This window comes from Myotis lucifugus, unplaced genomic scaffold, assembly GCF_000147115.1.
Source record: "Myotis lucifugus unplaced genomic scaffold, Myoluc2.0 scaffold_462, whole genome shotgun sequence".
Taxonomy (NCBI): domain Eukaryota; kingdom Metazoa; phylum Chordata; class Mammalia; order Chiroptera; family Vespertilionidae; genus Myotis; species Myotis lucifugus.
Window position 1 is genome coordinate 224,112 of NW_005871510.1, and position 19,342 is coordinate 243,453.

A 19,342-nucleotide genomic window follows, 5' to 3' on the forward strand; every position below is an offset into this window, starting at 1 on the left:
TTTGTAGATGTACTGTTCCATTTGGAAGTCAAGGTTGGTGCCACCTAAGTGGGTTCCTGCTGCAAGGAACTTGAGGACATCCTCCTCCTTCATTTGAAGGACATCAAGGGCTCCGGACATTGTGAGAAGTTTCCCTTTAAATTACGTGGGAACTGAGAACGCCGTATGGAGCCCTCCCTGGGTAGCAAGGAAAGCCCTTCTTCTTTCATTACAATTTTATGGCCTAGAAAGTTATTTGGAACTTAGAGCTCAGATATTAGGAAGAAGGCAGGACAACTTAGACCACAAAACCCCTATGCGCATGTGCATCGGGGCTGCCTCTAAGGCAGGATAGTAAAAAGCTAGGGGGACTCCTTGGCAAGTGGAATAAGGGAAACTGAGACAAAATAATTAAACAAGGCCAAACAACCTGAGCAATTTACAGGCAGCTAATGAATCACAAGGTTTTATCTTCCCTAACCAAGGACACTAAGGAGCAAATGGTTTGCAAATTCCAGACTGTCCAGGGATAGAATGGCCCCAATCCCGGTCCCTCTAGGGGCTTCACCCCTTTTGAGGCCTATAATGTAGGGACCACTACTCAAATAGCTGGTTCATGGCGCTCTCACCCTGGCCAAACTCCCGATTACCTCTGAGCCCCAGAGATCACCGAGTATTAGCCTAGGCCAGGTCCCGCAGCAGAACAACGGCGGCGGCGGCGGCGGCGGCGGCGGCGGCGGCGGGCGGCGCTGCAACACCAGCCGTTACAGCCTTTCAGAGGCCGGTCTAATGCACCTGTAGCAACATTACTGGAGCTGAGGGTCCCTAAAAATGGGGAAAATAGAAGGGGGAAGGGAGAAGGGAAGGAGGGAAATGAGGAGGGTACAGGAAAGGGGGGAAGGATGGGGCGGGACACCGCGGGGAAGGCCAAGGGTTTACTGGCGGGATTCTGACGTTCCCATGGAAACGTGTCCCTCCGCTTGTGATTGGTCCTCTACGCTCTTCAGTCCGTCCCCCACCCCCACTCCCAACGCCGCTGCTCCGGTGTTCCGCCCAGCTCCTTTGTGCCCTGCAGAACGCCGAGGTGACGCATGCGCAAAGAGACCCAGCCACCGCCTATATAAACCCGAACCCAGGCTCTTCCTCGTCGTGCCGCTGGGACCGTTGGTGTGCGAAGTCTGTGCAGCTTCTGGTGTCATTCGGATCCTGGGCTCTGCGAGCTGAACGAGCCGAGCTCGCGGGCCAGTCATCATGTTGCGCCGCGGGCCGTACGGAGGAGGTAAGAGGGTAGGGCCCCGTGACTGCCGGGACTCGGGGCGGGACCGCCTCGCGCTCGGAATATCCTACCGCTCATCTGCTCCCGTGTTTTGGAGGCGTTTTCCCACCATACTAGAACGTGAAGAACTTTGTCCTAAGCCCAGCTCTTCAGAAATGTGCCGACTTTGCTGGCTTTAAGACCACGTTCAGTTCTTGATAAGAGCACGAAATAATGTTTTGCACGGTCTTAAGGGTGTGCAAAGAATTCATTCTAACTTGGGTCAAGTTTTCCATAACGCGCGTTCTTCTGTTTGCATTTTTAAACAGAAACCAAGGTGTATGTTGGTAACCTGGGAACAGGTGCTGGCAAAGGAGAGTTAGAAAGGGCTTTCAGTTACTATGGCCCCTTAAGAACTGTGTGGATTGCAAGAAATCCTCCGGGATTTGCCTTTGTGGAATTTGAAGACCCTAGAGATGCAGAAGAGTGCGTGCAGAAAGGGGCTGGCACCTGAGAACGTGGCTGTCTTTTTGAATCGGGAGGGAGTCACAAGCTCCCGACTGCTCTGAACTCCAGTTCTGGGAAGTCTCTGGGGACCCAGGACTCATACAGGGAGAAACTGGACTGTTTGGCAGCAGGCAGAACTCGTCGGCTTTCCCTCAGAGGTGCTTGCAGCAATTACCGGGACACTGAGACTCGGGGCCCCTTAGGGCAGGGCTGAGGATCAGCCATAGCTGCTTGCTCTGCCCTGTTGACTCCCTGAGACCCCCACCCCACCCAGGCTGCCGCAGAGGCTTTTGCATATGAATGCCCTGACCCTTTGCAATCTGAAAATTACCTAACAAATTGCAGCTGGGCCAGACAGATCCAGAACTTCCAAGAGCAGGCCCAAGGCCCCACAGCAGCTTACATTGCTTCACAGCTGGGCCTCATCTGGGCACCTCCAAACCCCCCAAAAAGGAAGGGGAATCTGCAGATCTCTCCATAGCTCCTGCTGGGTAGCCTCAGGCAGAGGCTAAATTAGCACTTCCTTAGATCCAAGAGCCAGTGTACCCAGTGGTCAGAGTGGGCCCATCCAGATTATAACTCCTCAGATCCATAAGGGACACACTCAGGGGGCAGACTGAGTGAGCACCAAAGCCCCACTGAAGCAAGTCTTGCCCCAGAAGGGTGTCTTCAGCACCGAAGTTCTCCCACTGCAGACACAGCTGATTCTCACAGCCAATTGGCCTGGAGGTCAATCCCTCCCAGTGATAACTACAACAATCAAGGCTTAACTACAACAAGACTACAACAAGACTGTGCACAAAGCCCACAAGGGGGTGCACCAAGAGTGTCCACCTCAGGTAACTGGGGAGGCTGAGCCACTGGGCCCTGTAGGACACCTAGCACACAAAACCACTCTTCCAACACAGGGAAGCATAAAAAATGCGAAGACAAAGAAACAGGTCACAAATGACAGAAATGGAGGACAGCAAACTACTGGATATAGAGTTCAAAACCACATTTCTAAGGTTTTTCAAGAATTTTATGGAAACCGCCGATAAATTTAGTGAGACCCTGGAGGATATGAAAAAAGACCAACTAGAAATTAAGCATACACTGACTGAAATAAAGAATAATATACAGAGATCCAGCAGCAGACAAGAGGATCACAAGAATCAAGTCAAAGATTTGAAATACGAAGAAACAAAAAACACCCAACCGAAAAAGCAAAAAGAAAAAAGAATCCAAAAATATGAAGATAGCGTAAGGAGCCTCTGGCACAACTTCAAGCGTACCAACATTCGAATTATAGGGGTGCCAGAAGAAGAGAGAGGGCAAGATATTGAAAACCTATTTGAAGAAATAATGACAGAAAACTTCCCCTACCTGGTGAAAGAAATAGACTTCCAAGTCCAGGAAGCGCAGAGAACCCCAAACAAAAGGAATCCAAAGAGGACCACACCAAGACACATCATAATTAAAATGCCAAGAGCAAAAGACAAAGAGAGAATCTTAAAAGCAGCAAGAGAAAAAAAGTCAGTTACCTAAAAGGGAGTACCCATACGACTGTCAGCTGATTTCTCAACAGAAACTATGCAGGTCAGAAGGGAGTGGCAAGAAATATTCAAAGTGATGAATAGCAAGAACCTACAACCAAGATTACTTTATCCAGCAAAGCTATCATTCAGAATTGAAGGTCAGGTAAAGAGCTTCACAGATAAGAAAAAGCTCAAGGAGTTCATCACCACCAAATCAGCATTTATGAAATGCTGAAAGAAGAGGAAGAAGAAAAAGGTAAAGATAAAAATTATGAACAGCAAATACATATCTATCAACAAGTGAATCTAAAAATCAAGTGAATAAAAAATCTGATGAACAGAGTAAACTGGTGAATATAATAGAACCAGGGGCATGGAAAGGGAGTGGACTGACAATTCTTGGGGGGAAAGGGGTGTGGGGGTGCAGGAAGAGACTGGACAAAAATCATACACCTATGGATAAGGACAGTGGGAGGGGTAAGGGCAGAGGGTGGGGTGGGAACTGGGTGGAGGAGAGCTATGGGGGGAAAAAAGAGGAACAACTGTAATAATCTGAACAATAAAGATTTAATTTAAAAAGAAAATCAATGGAAAAATATCCTCGGGTGAGGATTAACATAAAAGAAAGAAAGAGATTATATTCATCAGAAAGAATGTAAGTGATGGAGGTGGTCAATTAGAAGAAGAATAAATTAAGGTATAATTAATAGCTTTTGTATTTCTTATAATTTATATAACATGACAGTTTATTTAAAATAATATAGATTTAAACTTAAAATAATAATAAAGAGGTCCATTCTCCAAGAAGGCATAGCAATCTTCATGTGTATGTGCATAACAATGGACAAGCAAAATACATGGGGCAAAACTGATAGAATGCAAGGGGAAATGGATGAATCCACTGCTATCATTGCAGATTTCAACAGCCCATATCATGAATAATAAATTCTAGCAAGCATAAAAACACCAAGCACAGAGAAGACCTCAACTGCGCCATGTAACAACTGGATCTCATTGTAATTTATAAAACACTTCATGCAATAAGAGTGGAGTACCCATTTTTCTCAAGTTCACATGGAACCTTCACCAAGACAGAACACATTCTGATACATAAAATACACCTGAACAAATCTGAAAAAACAGAAATTATACAAAATATGCTCTCACACCACAGGCATTCATCTAGAAATCACTAACAGGACCATAGTTGGAAAACCCCCAAATATGTGAACATTTAACAACACAGAATCTAAATAATACATGAAATCAAAGAACTCTCAAGAGAAAATTATTTTGAACTACATGAAATAAAAGTAAAACTAATCAAAGGTTATGGGCTGCAGCGACAGCAATGCCCAAAGGGTAATTTATGACATCAAACAAATACACTAGAAAAAAGATCTATACTTATTAACATAGCATACAGTTACAAACAATAAAAAGAACTATTAAATCCAAAGTAAACAGAATTAAAGAAAAAATACATACATACTCTGGAATACTATCCAGCTGCTATTTGCAACAAAATGAATGAACCTTGAGAATATTATGCTAAGTGAAATAAGTCAGTTAGAAAAACCTGATAACCATATGATTTCACTCATATGTGGGGTATAAAACTGGAACTCAGACAACAGTATGGTAGTTACCAGAGGGAAGGGGGGTGGGGAAATAGTTAGGGTGAGAGGACCAAATGTATGGTGATGGAAGATTTTTTTTTTCAGTGGTGGGCACACAATACAATATACAGATCATGTATCATAAAAATGTACACTTGAAACCTATATGATCTTATTAACCAGTGTCACCCCCCAAAATTAATAATAAAATAACAGAAAAAATTAAAGTAATTGTGTGAAATCATTTTAAAAAATAAAACAAAAGCGGGTTCTCAGTGAAAATTAATAAAATTGATAAACATCTACTCAAAATAACAAAGAAAAAAGCAAGACAGAAATTACAACATAAGGCCATCATGGGTAACTCCAAGAGGTGTAAGAGGTGATAATTGAAGCCTTATCATGAAGGAGTCTCAGAGGACATTACCAGGTGTGTCTGTTGCACAGCTATTTAAACAGCCTAGAATCTTCTATGATAGGGGTGCCCACTCAAGGTGGGACAGTGGGCAAGTAATGGCATAAATGAACTCAAGTAAATTTTGTAAACAAGAAATATGTTGCCTCCCAAACACACAAAAAAACTACGCCATGTGGTGGTTGCTGAGAGACTATTTCATCGTGTTGTCATTTTATTTATATCACATGAGGATATTTTCCCATTGAATTTTAGAGAGAATTGAAAGGAGGGGGAGAGACAGAGAGAAACATAGATGTGAGAGAGATAGGCCGATGCTCTATCCACTGAACCAATCCCATCCACTTTTTTTAGGTATGTCAAATGAATGCCCACAAAGGAGAATGTCATGACGTCACGTCATACCTGCTCTCCCGGAGCAAGGTGAGTGCAGTTCAGCTCCTGCCTGCAGAGACTGTGTGCAGTGGTGATGGTGCTGCTACGGTTCCCTGAGAGTAACCAGGTAAAGGTTTGTCATGTCCCTTCAAGGTGAAGCCCAGCTAAAGCGGAGAGACTGTTGAAACGGACACTAAGCAGAACAGACCAACCTGCAGTTATGAGAGCAGAATCTGTACGGGTTGCTGAGTCAGTAAATCCAAGGTGGCTGAGTGCTGGGGACAGGGGTTTATTTGGTGTGACCACGGCCTCAAGGTTTTGATAGTCCACTCTGAGGCGTCATTCTTTCTTTTCAATGCCCTATTCAGCTGTTCCAGGGATAGCTGGAGATAATGTCTTCCTAAAAGGTTTCTTAGAACAGTTGTCAATCCTTGAAGCCCCTGTTTAATTTACACTGGGCCATTTCATCTAATTTTCCTAAGACCTAAGGGGTGATAACCATCAAGTCCCATTTTGTGCAGCTAAATTGGAAGTGGCAAATATATTTTATTTAATTTAAATTCATAAATTATTGTTTAGGAGTTTTCCTGCTCAATAAGGAATATTTTAGGAGAATAGGTGTTATAATAATAAAGTAAGGATGGCCCTCAAAAGTGTTTTTATTTATTTATTTTGTAAATCCTCATCCAAGGATATTTTTTCCATTGCTTTTCAGAGTGGAGAGAGAATGTGGGAGGGAGGTGGAGAGACAGAGAGAGAGAGAGAGAAACATTGATGTGAGAGAGACCACATGGACTGGTTGCCTCCCACAGGGACCCTGAAAACCCAGGCAGGGAGGGAACCGGAGACCCTCTGGTGTGCGGGCCTATGCTCTAACCACTGAGCACACAGGCCAGGGCAAAAATGTTTTGCTAAGTGAAATAAGCCAGACAAAGACAAACACTGTATAATTTCACTTACGTGTGGAATCTAAAAAGAACAAAAACAATCAACAAACAAAATAGAAACAAAATCAGAGATACAGAGAACAGATTGATGGTTGCCAGAGAAATGAGGAGTGGAGAGATCGGTGAAAAGGAATAAGAGATACAGCCCTGGTCAGTGTGCTCTGTGGTTAGATCAACAGCTCTCAGACCAAAGGGTCTTGGATTTGATTCCCAGTAAAGGGCAGGTACCTGGGTTGCAGGTTTGATCCCTGCTCGGGGGAGCGTGTGGGAGGCAACCAATCAACATCAATGTTTCTTCTCTCTCTCTCTGTCCTGCCTCCCACTCTCTTACCCCTCCCACCCTCTCTCCCTTCTACTCTTTAAAAATCAATGGAAAAATATCCCCTGGTGAGAATTAATAAAAAAAAAAAAGAAGAAGAAGAAGAGGTACAGACTTCCAGTTATATAATAAATAAGTCACAGGAATTTAATGTACAGCATAAAGAAAATAGTCAATAATATTGTAATAACTTTGAAAGGTGACAGATGGTTACTGACTTATTTGCTGATTACATCCTAAAGTATATGTTTTAAATTACCATGTTATGCATCTGAAAATAATATATTGTATGTCAACTACAATTTAACATGAAATAAATCACAACTTACAAAATATAAAAACAAAGATAAGCCTGCTTTTTAAGAGGTAACTATCTGATGGTATCACCAAATTCATAGGCTACAATTAGCCTAGGAATCACCTATAACCCACCTAAATTCCAACGAGGACTTAGCCTCAGTCACATCTTCACTCGAAATGCACAGATAGGTTCCAAACAAAACATCAGACCCAAAGCACTGTCAGGAAGACCCCATTCTCATACTTCCCTTCCCCCCAAAACAAACGATCAATAATTACACTCCGAATCCTTTGTATATAAAACTCGGGCTCAGTGGGGTCTCCTAACCGCCTCGCTGGGCCATAATGGGACTATGGGCGTTGTCCCCAGTGACCCAGAGGGTCAGGGTCTGTGTTTCTGTGAGGCAGGTGCAGCCGCAGAGGCAAAGCAACCTGGCGAGCCCTCTGGTGTTAGGGAGTGGGCTCAGCCTGCTCCCTGTGGGCTGCCTCTCCCGGTCTCTTCTCTTTCTCTCTGAAATAACTGCTCTTCAAGGAATGAGCATCTGTGAGCTCACCTCATTCACAGGGTACAATCATCCCCGTTCCCCCCGAGAACACCCTCCTATAGGGGGACCCCAGCCTCAGCCACAGCTGCACACTAAAGACACAGGTAGGTTCCAGCCAACACATTGACCCAGGACCACTCACCGTAAGGAGGGCTCCATTCCCAAACTCCTGCTCCCAAACAACAAGGAATGACTGAAACTGCCAACCCAGAGTCCTCTGAGCACAGAACCCAGGCTCTGTGAGGTCAACAATGCAACACAGGGCAGCACAGCTCAGGGGGAGGGGCTCCCCAGCAAGCAGCAGCCCCAGAGCAGGAGCCTCCTGGTTCTTATCAGCCTGACAGGTAAGGACAGGGGAAGAGGGAGGGGGGAGGCTTAAGTTTTCAGTAAACAAATATCAAAAGTGTGAATCTACTCTCATTCCAAGAACAAATATCAGTAAGGAAAATGGGAATTCTCAATGGCTTGTTTTTACATAAACATGCACAAAATGATCGAAAAGTGATTAAAATTATTCGAGGGTGGATGGAGTAGAGCAGGATATATAGGCAGGGAGTCTCCTTAACCCTTTGAGTGCCAACCAATATCCTAGGAACTATGCTAAAATTGCCAAGGCATTTTTGCTGATTTTACAGCAGTTTAGGAAAAAAATTATGAATCGCAAGTAAATGAAGTTACATATTCAAAAACTTAAGGAAACCTTTACTACATTGTCATATTTAGCAGTATCATCATCACTAATAAAAGCAGACTTAGAACTGGACACCATTTCGAAGCTTTGATAGAGCTCCCGGCACTTTTGGCGAAAGACAGGAGGAGCGCACCCTAGGGGTTAAGTTAGTTTCCTAGCTTAGAAACTGAATTAACCTTCCTATATACTATTTAAAAAAAAAAAAAGGACAAATATAGCCCAGCCAAAGTGGCTCAGCAGTTGAGTGTCAACCTATGAACCAGGAGATCACGGTTTGATTCCCAGTCAGGGCACATGCCTGGGTTGCTGGCTCTATCCCCAGTGTGGAGCGTGCAGGAGGCAGCAGATCAATGATTCCCTCTCATCATTGATGTTTCTATTTCCCTCTCCCTCTCTTCCTCACTAAAATCAATTTCTAAAAAATTTTAAGGAAAAATATATATACCATATCTTCTATGCTTAATCAGTATTTTAATTAACTTTTGCTTTTTAGAATTCATTTAATTTTATCTTTTCCGCATAGAATACCACGCCAAGATTTCATCCTTGAAACAGTAATGAATATAAACAGGAGCTCATCAAAACTTTCCCAATTTCTCTCTCACAAAAGGAACAAGATGCATTATAACAGTTTGTCCCCTCACTGTATTTCACACTGGGGATATTTTGGGGGATGAGTAACATATGATAATGCATTAGGAAGTTTGCAATGAAGACCTAAAAAATACCATGATTTTCATAAATTCTTACAAGTTTTGAGGTGTTTCCCTCATGTCAATGAAGATAAAACTCAATTGCTTTTTTCTCACATCCATTAAAATAGGTAATCAGTTGCCTTAGAAATGGCAAACCTCTTCAATGTCCAAGTTCTCTAAAGACATGGACATATAAACACTGCCCCCCAAAATAGAAAAAGCACCTGAGAACTTAAAACACTCACCTCATGTCTTCAGGTTCTCTTGCTAAATGGAACCAAAATTCTCTTTGATTCCACAATTATCACATTGTACCTCTAAATCAACTTACAGATTAAAAGCCCAGGTGCTAGAGGAAACTAGATCACAGTGCTGCAATATTCACCGGAGAAAGTAATTCAACAAAAAGAAATACAAAGATTGAAATCAAGATAAGCAGCCTGCTTCCCTACAGTTCAAAAGGAAACTCACACTGGCTAGCCGGTTTGGCTCAGTGTGTCAGCCTGCAGACTCAAGGATCTCAGGTTCAATCCCGGTCAAGAGCACATACCCGGGTTTCGGGCTTGGTCCCCAGTAGGGGGCGTGCAGGAGGCAGCCAATCAATGATTCCCTCTCATCATTGATGTTTCTATCTCTCTCTTCCTCTCCCTTCCTCTCTGAAATCAATAAAAATATATTTTTTTAAAAAGGAAACCCACAGCCGAAACCGGTTTGGCTCAGTGGATAGAGCGTCGGCCTGCGGACTGAAGGGTCCCAGGTTCGATTCCGGTCAAGGGCATGTACCTGGGTTGCGGGCACATCCCCAGTAGGAGATGTGCAGGAGGCGGCTGATCGATGTTTCTCTCCCATCGATGTTTCTAACTCTCTATCTCTCTCCCTTCCTCTCTGTAAAAAATCAATAAAATATATTTAAAAAAAAAAAAAAAAAAAAAGGAAACCCACACTCAGAAAGTTGAATGTTTCCATTAAGGGTCTACCAGTGGTTCTCAACCTTCCTAATGCTGCAACCCTTTAATACAGTTCCTCATGTTGTGGTGACCCCCAATTTCATTGTTACAAATTGAACATAATTAAAGCATAGTGATTAATCACAAAAACAATATGTAATTATATATGTGTTTTCTGATGGTCTTAGGCAACCCCTGTGAAAGGGTCGTTCAACCCCCAAAGGGGTCGCGACCCACAGGTTGAGAACCTCTGGTCTAGACACCCCCTGCTGAGATTAAACCCCTGCAGTGGGTCAGTCCCTGGGCAAGGACCACAAATGACACCTGAGTAGCCCCAGGAGTGAGCACCCTCCCCTCTCCTGTAAGCATGGAAGCCCTCCCCCTCCAGGATTCCATTCACACAGTGAGGAAACCCTCAGCCTGATTCCCTTTAAGTTCTGACTCAAAGGAACCTCCCAATTTATAAACGCTTTGTCTGTGAGACAGAAGCCCTGATCTTCACAGACCTCTCAGTGTGCACATATTACACTCTGAATGCAAAATATCTAGGCCTCAGGAGCAATAATTACAACCTCAGAAAGGCTTTTGCATATGAATGCCATGACCCTTTGCAATCTGAAAATTACCTAACAAATTGCAGCTGGGCCAGACAGACCCAGAACTTCTAAGAGAAGGCCCAAGGCCCCACAGCAGCTTACATTACTTCACAGCTGGGCCTCATCTGGGCACCTCCAAACCCCCAAAAAAGGAAGGGGAATCTGCAGATCTCTCCGTAGCTCCTGCTGGGTAGCCTCAGGCAGAGGCTAAATTAGCACCTCCTTAGATCCAAGAGCCAGTGTACCCAGTGGTCAGAGTGGGACCATCCAGATTACAACTCCTCAGATCCATAAGGGACACACTCAGGGGGCAGACTCAGTGAGCACCAAAGCCCCACTGAAGCAAGTCTTGCCCCAGAAGGGTGTCTTCAGCACCGAAGTTCTCCCACTGCAGACACAGCTGATTCTCACAGCCAATTGGCCTGGAGGTCAATTCCTCCCAGTGATAACTACAACAATCAAGCCTTAACTACAACAAGACTACAACAAGACTGCACAAAGCCCACAAAGGGGTGCACCAAGAGTGTGCACCTCAGGTAATTGGGGAGGCTGAGCCACTGGGCCCTGTAGGACACCTAGCACACAAAACCACTCTACCAACACAGGGAAGCATAAAAAATGTGGAGACAAAGAAACAGGTCACAAATGACAGAAATAGAGTTCAAAACCACGGTTATAAGGTTTTTCAAGAATTTTATGGAAACCGCTGATAAATTTAGTGAGACCCTGGAGGATATGAAAAAAGACCAACTAGAAATTAAGCATACACTGCCTGAAATAAAGAATAATATACAGAGATCCAACAGCAGACAAGAAGATCCTAAGAATCAAGTCAAAGATTTGAAATATGAAGAAACAAAAAATACCCAACCGGAAAAGCAAAAAGAAAAAAGAATCCAAAAATATGAAGATAGTGTAAGGAGCCTCTGGGACAACTTCAAGCGTACCAACATCCAAATTATAGGGGTGCCAGAAGATGAGAGACAGCAAGATATTGAAAACCTATTTGAAGAAATAATGACAGAAAACTTCCCCTACCTGCTGAAAGAAATAGACTTACAAGTCCAGGAAGCGCAGAGAACCCCAAACAAAAGGAATCCAAAGAGGACCACACCAAGACACATCATAATTAAAATGCCAAGAGCAAAAGACAAAGAGAGAATCTTAAAAGCAGCAAGAGAAAGACAGTCAGTTACCTACAAGGGAGTACCCATACGACTGTCAGCTGATTTCTCAACAGAAACTATGCAGGCCAGAAGGGAGTGGCAAGAAATATTCAAAGTGATGAATAGCAAGAACCTACAACCAAGATTACTTTATCCAGCAAAGCTATCATTCAGAATTGAAGAGCTTCACAGATAAGAAAAAGCTCAAGGAGTTCATCACCACCAAACCAGTATTATATGAAATGCTGAAAGAAGAGGAAGAAGAAAAAGGTAAAGATAAAAATTATGAACAGCAAATACATATCTATCAACAAGTGAATCTAAAAATCAAGTGAATAAAAAATCTGATGAACAGAGTAAACTGGTGAATATAATAGAACCAGGGGCATGGAAAGGAAGTGGACTGACAATTCTTGGGGGGAAAGGGGTGTGGGGGTGCAGGAAGAGACTGGACAAAAATCGTACACCTATGGATAAGGACAGTGGGAGGGGTAAGGGCAGAGGGTGGGGTGGGAACTGGGTGGAGGAGAGCTATGGGGGGAAAAAAGAGGAACAACTGTAATAATCTGAACAATAAAGATTTAATTTAAAAAGAAAATCAATGGAAAAATATCCTCAGGTGAGGATTAACAAAAAAGAAAGAAAGAAATTATATTCATCAGAAAGAATATAAGTGATGGAGGTGGTCAATTAGAAGAAGAATAAATTAAGGTATAATTAATAGCTTTTGTATTTCTTATCATAATTTATATAGCATGACAGTTTATTTAAAATAATATAGATTTAAACTTAAAATAATAATAAAGAGGTCCATTCTTCAAGAAGGCATAGCAATCTTCATGTGTATGTGCAGAACAACGGACAAGCAAAATACATGGGGCAAAACTGATAGAATGCCAGGGGAAATGGATGAATCCACTGCTATCATTGCAGATTTCAACAACCCATATCATGAATAATAAATTCCAGCAAGCATAAAAACACCAAGCACAGAGAAGTCCTCAACTGCACCATGTAACAACTGGATCTCATTGTAATTTATAAAACACTTCATACAATAAGAGTGGAGTACCCATTTTTCTCAAGTTCACATGGAACCTTCACCAAGACAGAACACATTCTGATACATAAAATACACCTTAACAAATCTGAAAAAAACTGAAATTATACAAAATATGCTCTCACACCATGGGCATTCATCTAGAAATCACTAGCAGGACCATAGTTGGAAAACCCCCAAATATGTGAACATTTAACAACACAGAATCTAAATAATACATGAAATCAAAGAAGATCTCTCAAGAGAAAAACAATTATTTTGAACTACATGAAATAAAAGTAAAACTAATCAAAGATTATGGGCTGCAGCGACAGCAATGCCCAAAGGGTAATTTATGACATCAAACAAATACACTAGAAAAAAGATCTATACTTATTAACATAGCATACAGTTACAAACAATAAAAAGAACTATTAAATCCAAAGTAAACAGAATTAAAGAAAAAATACATACATACTCTGGAATACTATCCAGCTGCTATTTGCAACAAAATGAATGAATCTTGAGAATATTATGCTAAGTGAAATAAGTCAGTTAGAAAAACCCGATAACCATATGATTTCACTCATATGTGGGGTATAAAACTGGAACTCAGACAACAGTATGGTAGTTACCAGAGGGAAGGGGGGTGGGGAAATAGTTAGGGTGAGAGGACCAAATATATGGTGATGGAAGATTTTTTTTTTCAGTGGTGGGCACACAATACAATATACAGATCATGTATCATAAAAATGTACACTTGAAACCTATATGATCTTATTAACCATTGTCACCCCCCAAAATTAATAATAAAATAACAGAAAAAATTAAAGTAATTGTGTGAAATCATTTTAAAAAATAAAACAAAAGCGGGTTCTCAGTGAAAATTAATAAAATTGATAAACATCTACTCAAAATAACAAAGAAAAAAGCAAGACAGAAATTACAACATAAGGCCATCATGGGTAACTCCAAGAGGTGTAAGAGGTGATAATTGAAGCCTTATCATGAAGGAGTCTCAGAGGACATTACCAGGTGTGTCTGTTGCACAGCTATTTAAACAGCCTAGAATCTTCTATGATAGGGGTGCCCACTCAAGGTGGGACAGTGGGCAAGTAATGGCATAAATGAACTCAAGTAAATTTTGTAAACAAGAAATATGTTGCCTCCCAAACACACAAAAAAACTACGCCATGTGGTGGTTGCTGAGAGACTATTTCATCGTGTTGTCATTTTATTTATATCACATGAGGATATTTTCCCGTTGAATTTTAGAGAGAATTGAAAGGAGGGGGAGAGACAGAGAAAAACATAGATGTGAGAGAGATAGGCCGATGCTCTATGCACTGAACCAATCCCATCCACTTTTTTTAGGTATGTCAAATGAATGCCCACAAAGGAGAATGTCATGACGTCACGTCATACCTGCTCTCCCGGAGCAAGGTGAGTGCAGTTCAGCTCCTGCCTGCAGAGACTGTGTGCAGTGGTGATGGTGCTGCTACGGTTCCCTGAGAGTAACCAGGTAAAGGTTTGTCATGTCCCTTCAAGGTGAAGCCCAGCTAAAGCGGAGAGACTGTTGAAACGGACACTAAGCAGAACAGACCAACCTGCAGTTATGAGAGCAGAATCTGTACGGGTTGCTGAGTCAGTAAGTCCAAGGTGGCTGGGTGCTGGGGACGGGGGTTTATTTGGTGTGACCACAGCCTCAAGGTTTTGATAATCCACTGTGAGGTGTCATTCTTTCTTTTCACTGCCCAATTCAGCTGTTCCAGGGATAGCTGGAGATAATGTCTTCCTAAAAGGTTTCTTAGAACAGTTGTCAATCCTTGAAGCCCCCGTTTAATTTACACTGGGCCATTTCATCTAATTTTCCTAAGACCTAAGGGGTGATAACCATCAAGTCCCATTTTGTGCAGCTAAATTGGAAGTGGCAAATATATTTTATTTAATTTAAATTCATAAATTATTGTTTAGGAGTTTTCCTGCTCAATAAGGAATATTTTAGGAGAATAGGTGTTATAATAATAAAGTAAGGATGGCCCTCAAAAGTGTTTTTATTTATTTATTTTGTAAATCCTCATCCAAGGATATTTTTTCCATTGCTTTTCAGAGTGGAGAGAGAATGTGGGAGGGAGGTGGAGAGACAGAGAGAGAGAGAGAGAAACATTGATGTGAGAGAGACCACATGGACTGGTTGCCTCCCACAGGGACCCTGAAAACCCAGGCAGGGAGGGAACCGGAGACCCTCTGGTGTGCGGGCCTATGCTCTCACCACTGAGCACACAGGCCAGGGCAAAAATGTTTTGCTAAGTGAAATAAGCCAGACAAAGACAAACACTGTATAATTTCACTTACGTGTGGAATCTAAAAAGAACAAAAACAATCAACAAACAAAATAGAAACAAAATCAGAGATACAGAGAACAGACTGATGGTTGCCAGAGAAATGAGGAGTGGAGAGATCGGTGAAAAGGAATAAGAGATACAGCCCTGGTCAGTGTGCTCTGTGGTTAGATCAACAGCTCTCAGACCAAAGGGTCTTGGATTTGATTCCCAGTAAAGGGCAGGTACCTGGGTTGCAGGTTTGATCCCTGCTCGGGGGAGCGTGTGGGAGGCAACCAATCAACATCAATGTTTCTTCTCTCTCTCTCTGTCCTGCCTCCCACCCCTCCCACCCTCTCTCCCTTCTACTCTTTAAAAATCAATGGAAAAATATCCCCTGGTGAGAATTAATAAAAAAAAAAAAGAAGAAGAAGAAGAGATACAGACTTCCAGTTATATAATAAATAAGTCACAGGAATTTAATGTACAGCATAAAGAAAATAGTCAATAATATTGTAATAACTTTGAAAGGTGACAGATGGTTACTGACTTATTTGCTGATTACATCCTAAAGTATATGTTTTAAATTACCATGTTATGCATCTGAAAATAATATATTGTATGTCAACTACAATTTAACATGAAATAAATCACAACTTACAAAATATAAAAACAAAGATAAGCCTGCTTTTTAAGAGGTAACTATCTGATGGTATCACCAAATTCATAGGCTACAATTAGCCTAGGAATCACCTATAACCCACCTAAATTCCAACGAGGACTTAGCCTCAGTCACATCTTCACTCGAAATGCACAGATAGGTTCCAAACAAAACATCAGACCCAAAGCACTGTCAGGAAGACCCCATTCTCATACTTCCCTTCCCCCCAAAACAAACGATCAATAATTACACTCCGAATCCTTTGTATATAAAACTCGGGCTCAGTGGGGTCTCCTAACCGCCTCGCTGGGCCATAATGGGACTATGGGCGTTGTCCCCAGTGACCCAGAGGGTCAGGGTCTGTGTTTCCGTGAGGCAGGTGCAGCCGCAGAGGCAAAGCAACCTGGCGAGCCCTCTGGTGTTAGGGAGTGGGCTCAGCCTGCTCCCTGTGGGCTGCCTCTCCCGGTCTCTTCTCTTTCTCTCTGAAATAACTGCTCTTCAAGGAATGAGCATCTGTGAGCTCACCTCATTCACAGGGTACAATCATCCCCGTTCCCCCCGAGAACACCCTCCTATAGGGGGACCCCAGCCTCAGCCACAGCTGCACACTAAAGACACAGGTAGGTTCCAGCCAACACATTGACCCAGGACCACTCACCGTAAGGAGGGCTCCATTCCCAAACTCCTGCTCCCAAACAACAAGGAATGACTGAAACTGCCAACCCAGAGTCCTCTGAACACAGAACCCAGGCTCTGTGAGGTCAACAATGCAACACAGGGCAGCACAGCTCAGGGGGAGGGGCTCCCCAGCAAGCAGCAGCCCCAGAGCAGGAGCCTCCTGGTTCTTATCAGCCTGACAGGTAAGGACAGGGGAAGAGGGAGGGGCGAGGCTTAAGTTTTCGTTAAACAAATATCAAAAGTGTGAATCTACTCTCATTCCAAGAACAAATATCAGTAAGGAAAATGGGAATTCTCAATGGCTTGTTTTTACATAAACACTCACAAGATGATCGAAAAGTGATTAAAATTATTTGAGGGTGAATGGAGTAGAGCAGGATATATAGGCAGGGAGTCTCCTTAACCCTTTGAGTGCCAACCAATATCCTAGGAACTATGCTAAATTGCCAAGGCATTTTTGCTGATTTTACAGCAGTTTAGGAAAAAAATTATGAATCGCAAGTAAATGAAGTTACATATTCAAAAACTTAAGGAAACCTTTACTACATTGTCATATTTAGCAGTATCATCATCACTAATAAAAGCAGACTTAGAACTGGACACCATTTCGAAGCTTTGATAGAGCTCCCGGCACTTTTGGCGAAAGACAGGAGGAGCGCACCCTAGGGGTTAAGTTAGTTTCCTAGCTTAGAAACTGAATTAACCTTCCTATATACTATTAAAAAAAAAAAAAAAAAAAAAAAGGACAAATATAGCCCAGCCAAAGTGGCTCAGCAGTTGAGTGTCAACCTATGAACCAGGAGATCACGGTTCGATTCCCAGTCAGGGCACATGCCCGGGTTGCTGGCTCCATCCCCAGTGTGGGGTGTGCAGGAGGCAGCAGATCAATGATTCCCTCTCATCATTGATGTTTCTATTTCCCTCTCCCTCTCTTCCTCACTAAAATCAATTTTAAAAAAAATTTTAAGGAAAAATATTTATATATACCATATCTTCTATGCTTAATCAGTATTTTAATTAACTTTTGCTTTTTAGAATTAATTTAATTTTATCTTTTCCGCATAGAATACCACGCCAAGATTTCATCCTTGAAACAGTAATGAATATAAACAGGAGCTCATCAAAACTTTCCCAATTTCTCTCTCACAAAAGGAACAAGATGCATTATAACAGTTTGTCCCCTCACTGTATTTCACACTGGGGATATTTTGGGGGATGAGTAACATATGATAATGCATTAGGAAGTTTGCAATAAAGACCTAAAAAATACCATGATTTTCATAAATTCTTACAAGTTTTGAGGTGTTTCCCTCATGTCAATGAAGATAAAACTCAATTGCTTTTTTCTCACATCCATTAAAATAGGTAATCAGTTGCCTTAGAAATGGCAAACCTTTCCACTGTCCAAGTTCTCTAGAAACATGGACATACAAACACTGCCCCCCAAAATAGAAAAAGCACCTGAGAACTTAAAACACTCACCTCATGTCTTCAGGTTCTCTTGCTAAATGGAACCAAAATTCTCTTTGATTCCACAATTATCACATTGTACCTCTAAATCAACTTACAGATTAAAAGCCCAGGTGCTAGAGGAAACTAGATCACAGTGCTGCAATATTCACCGGAGAAAGTAATTCAACAAAAAGAAATACAAAGATTGAAATCAAGATAAGCAGCCTGCTTCCCTACAGTTCAAAAGGAAACTCACACTGGCTAGCCGGTTTGGCTCAGTGTGTCAGCCTGCGGACTCAAGGGTCCCAGGTTCAATTCCGGTCAAGGGCACATGCCCGGGTTGCGGGCTTGGTCCCCAGTAGGGGGCGTGCAGGAGGCAGACAATCAATGATTCCCTCTCATCATTGATGTTTCTCTCTCTCTCTTCCTCTCCCTTCCTCTCTGAAATCAATAAAAATATATTTTTTAAAAAAGGAAACCCACACTCAGAAAGTTGAATGTTTCCATTAAGGGTCTACCAGTGGTTCTCAACCTTCCTAATGCCTCGACCCATTAATACAGTTCCTCATGTTGTGGTGACCCCCAATTTCATTGTTACAAATTGAACATAATTAAAGCATAGTGATTAATCACAAAAACAATATGTAATTATATATGTGTTTTCCGATGGTCTTAGGCGACCCCTGTGAAAGGGTCGTTCGACCCCCAAAGGGGTCGCGACCCACAGGTTGAGAACCACTGGTCTAGACACCCCCCCGCTGAGATTAAACCCCTGCAGTGGGTCAGTCCCTGGGCAAAGACCATAAGTGACACCTGAGTAGCCGCAGGAGTGAGCACCCTCCCCTCTCCTGTAAGCATGGAAGCGCTCCCTCCCCAGGATTCCATTCTCACAGTGAGGAAACCCTCAGCCTGATTCTGTTTAAGTTCTGACTCAAAGGAACCTCCCAATTTACAAACGCTTTGTCTATGAGACAGAAGCCCTGATCTTCACAGACCTCTCAGTGTGCACATATTACACTCTGAATGCAAAATATCTAGGCCTCAGGAGCAATAATTACAACCTCAGAAAGGGCTTCATCACTGCACCCACCTCAGCACGTACAGCCCATTTCCAGGACGCTGGAGCTTTTCTCATGAATCTACTTGAACACTTCTGCTCTGCAAAAGGACACCCCAGAATTGTATTTGCTTTGTTTTAAATATATTTTTAATTGATTTCAGAGAGGAAGGGAAAAGGTAGGAAAGATAGAAACATCCATGATGAGAGAGAATCATTGATTGGCTGTCTCCTGTACTCCCCCACTGGAGATGGAGCCAA

The 19,342-nt window shown here is 42.5% G+C and overlaps 1 protein-coding gene and 1 pseudogene across 1 annotated transcript in view; both read right to left on the bottom strand.

The window, feature by feature from the left end:
• Positions 1-154, bottom strand: part of LOC106694434 — a 998-nt pseudogene extending 844 nt beyond the window's left edge.
• The window catches only part of LOC102426132 (zinc finger protein 14-like), a 33,231-nt gene that overhangs the window by 4,659 nt on the left and 9,230 nt on the right, over positions 1-19,342 (bottom strand). The gene's annotated exons all lie outside the window — the stretch shown is intronic.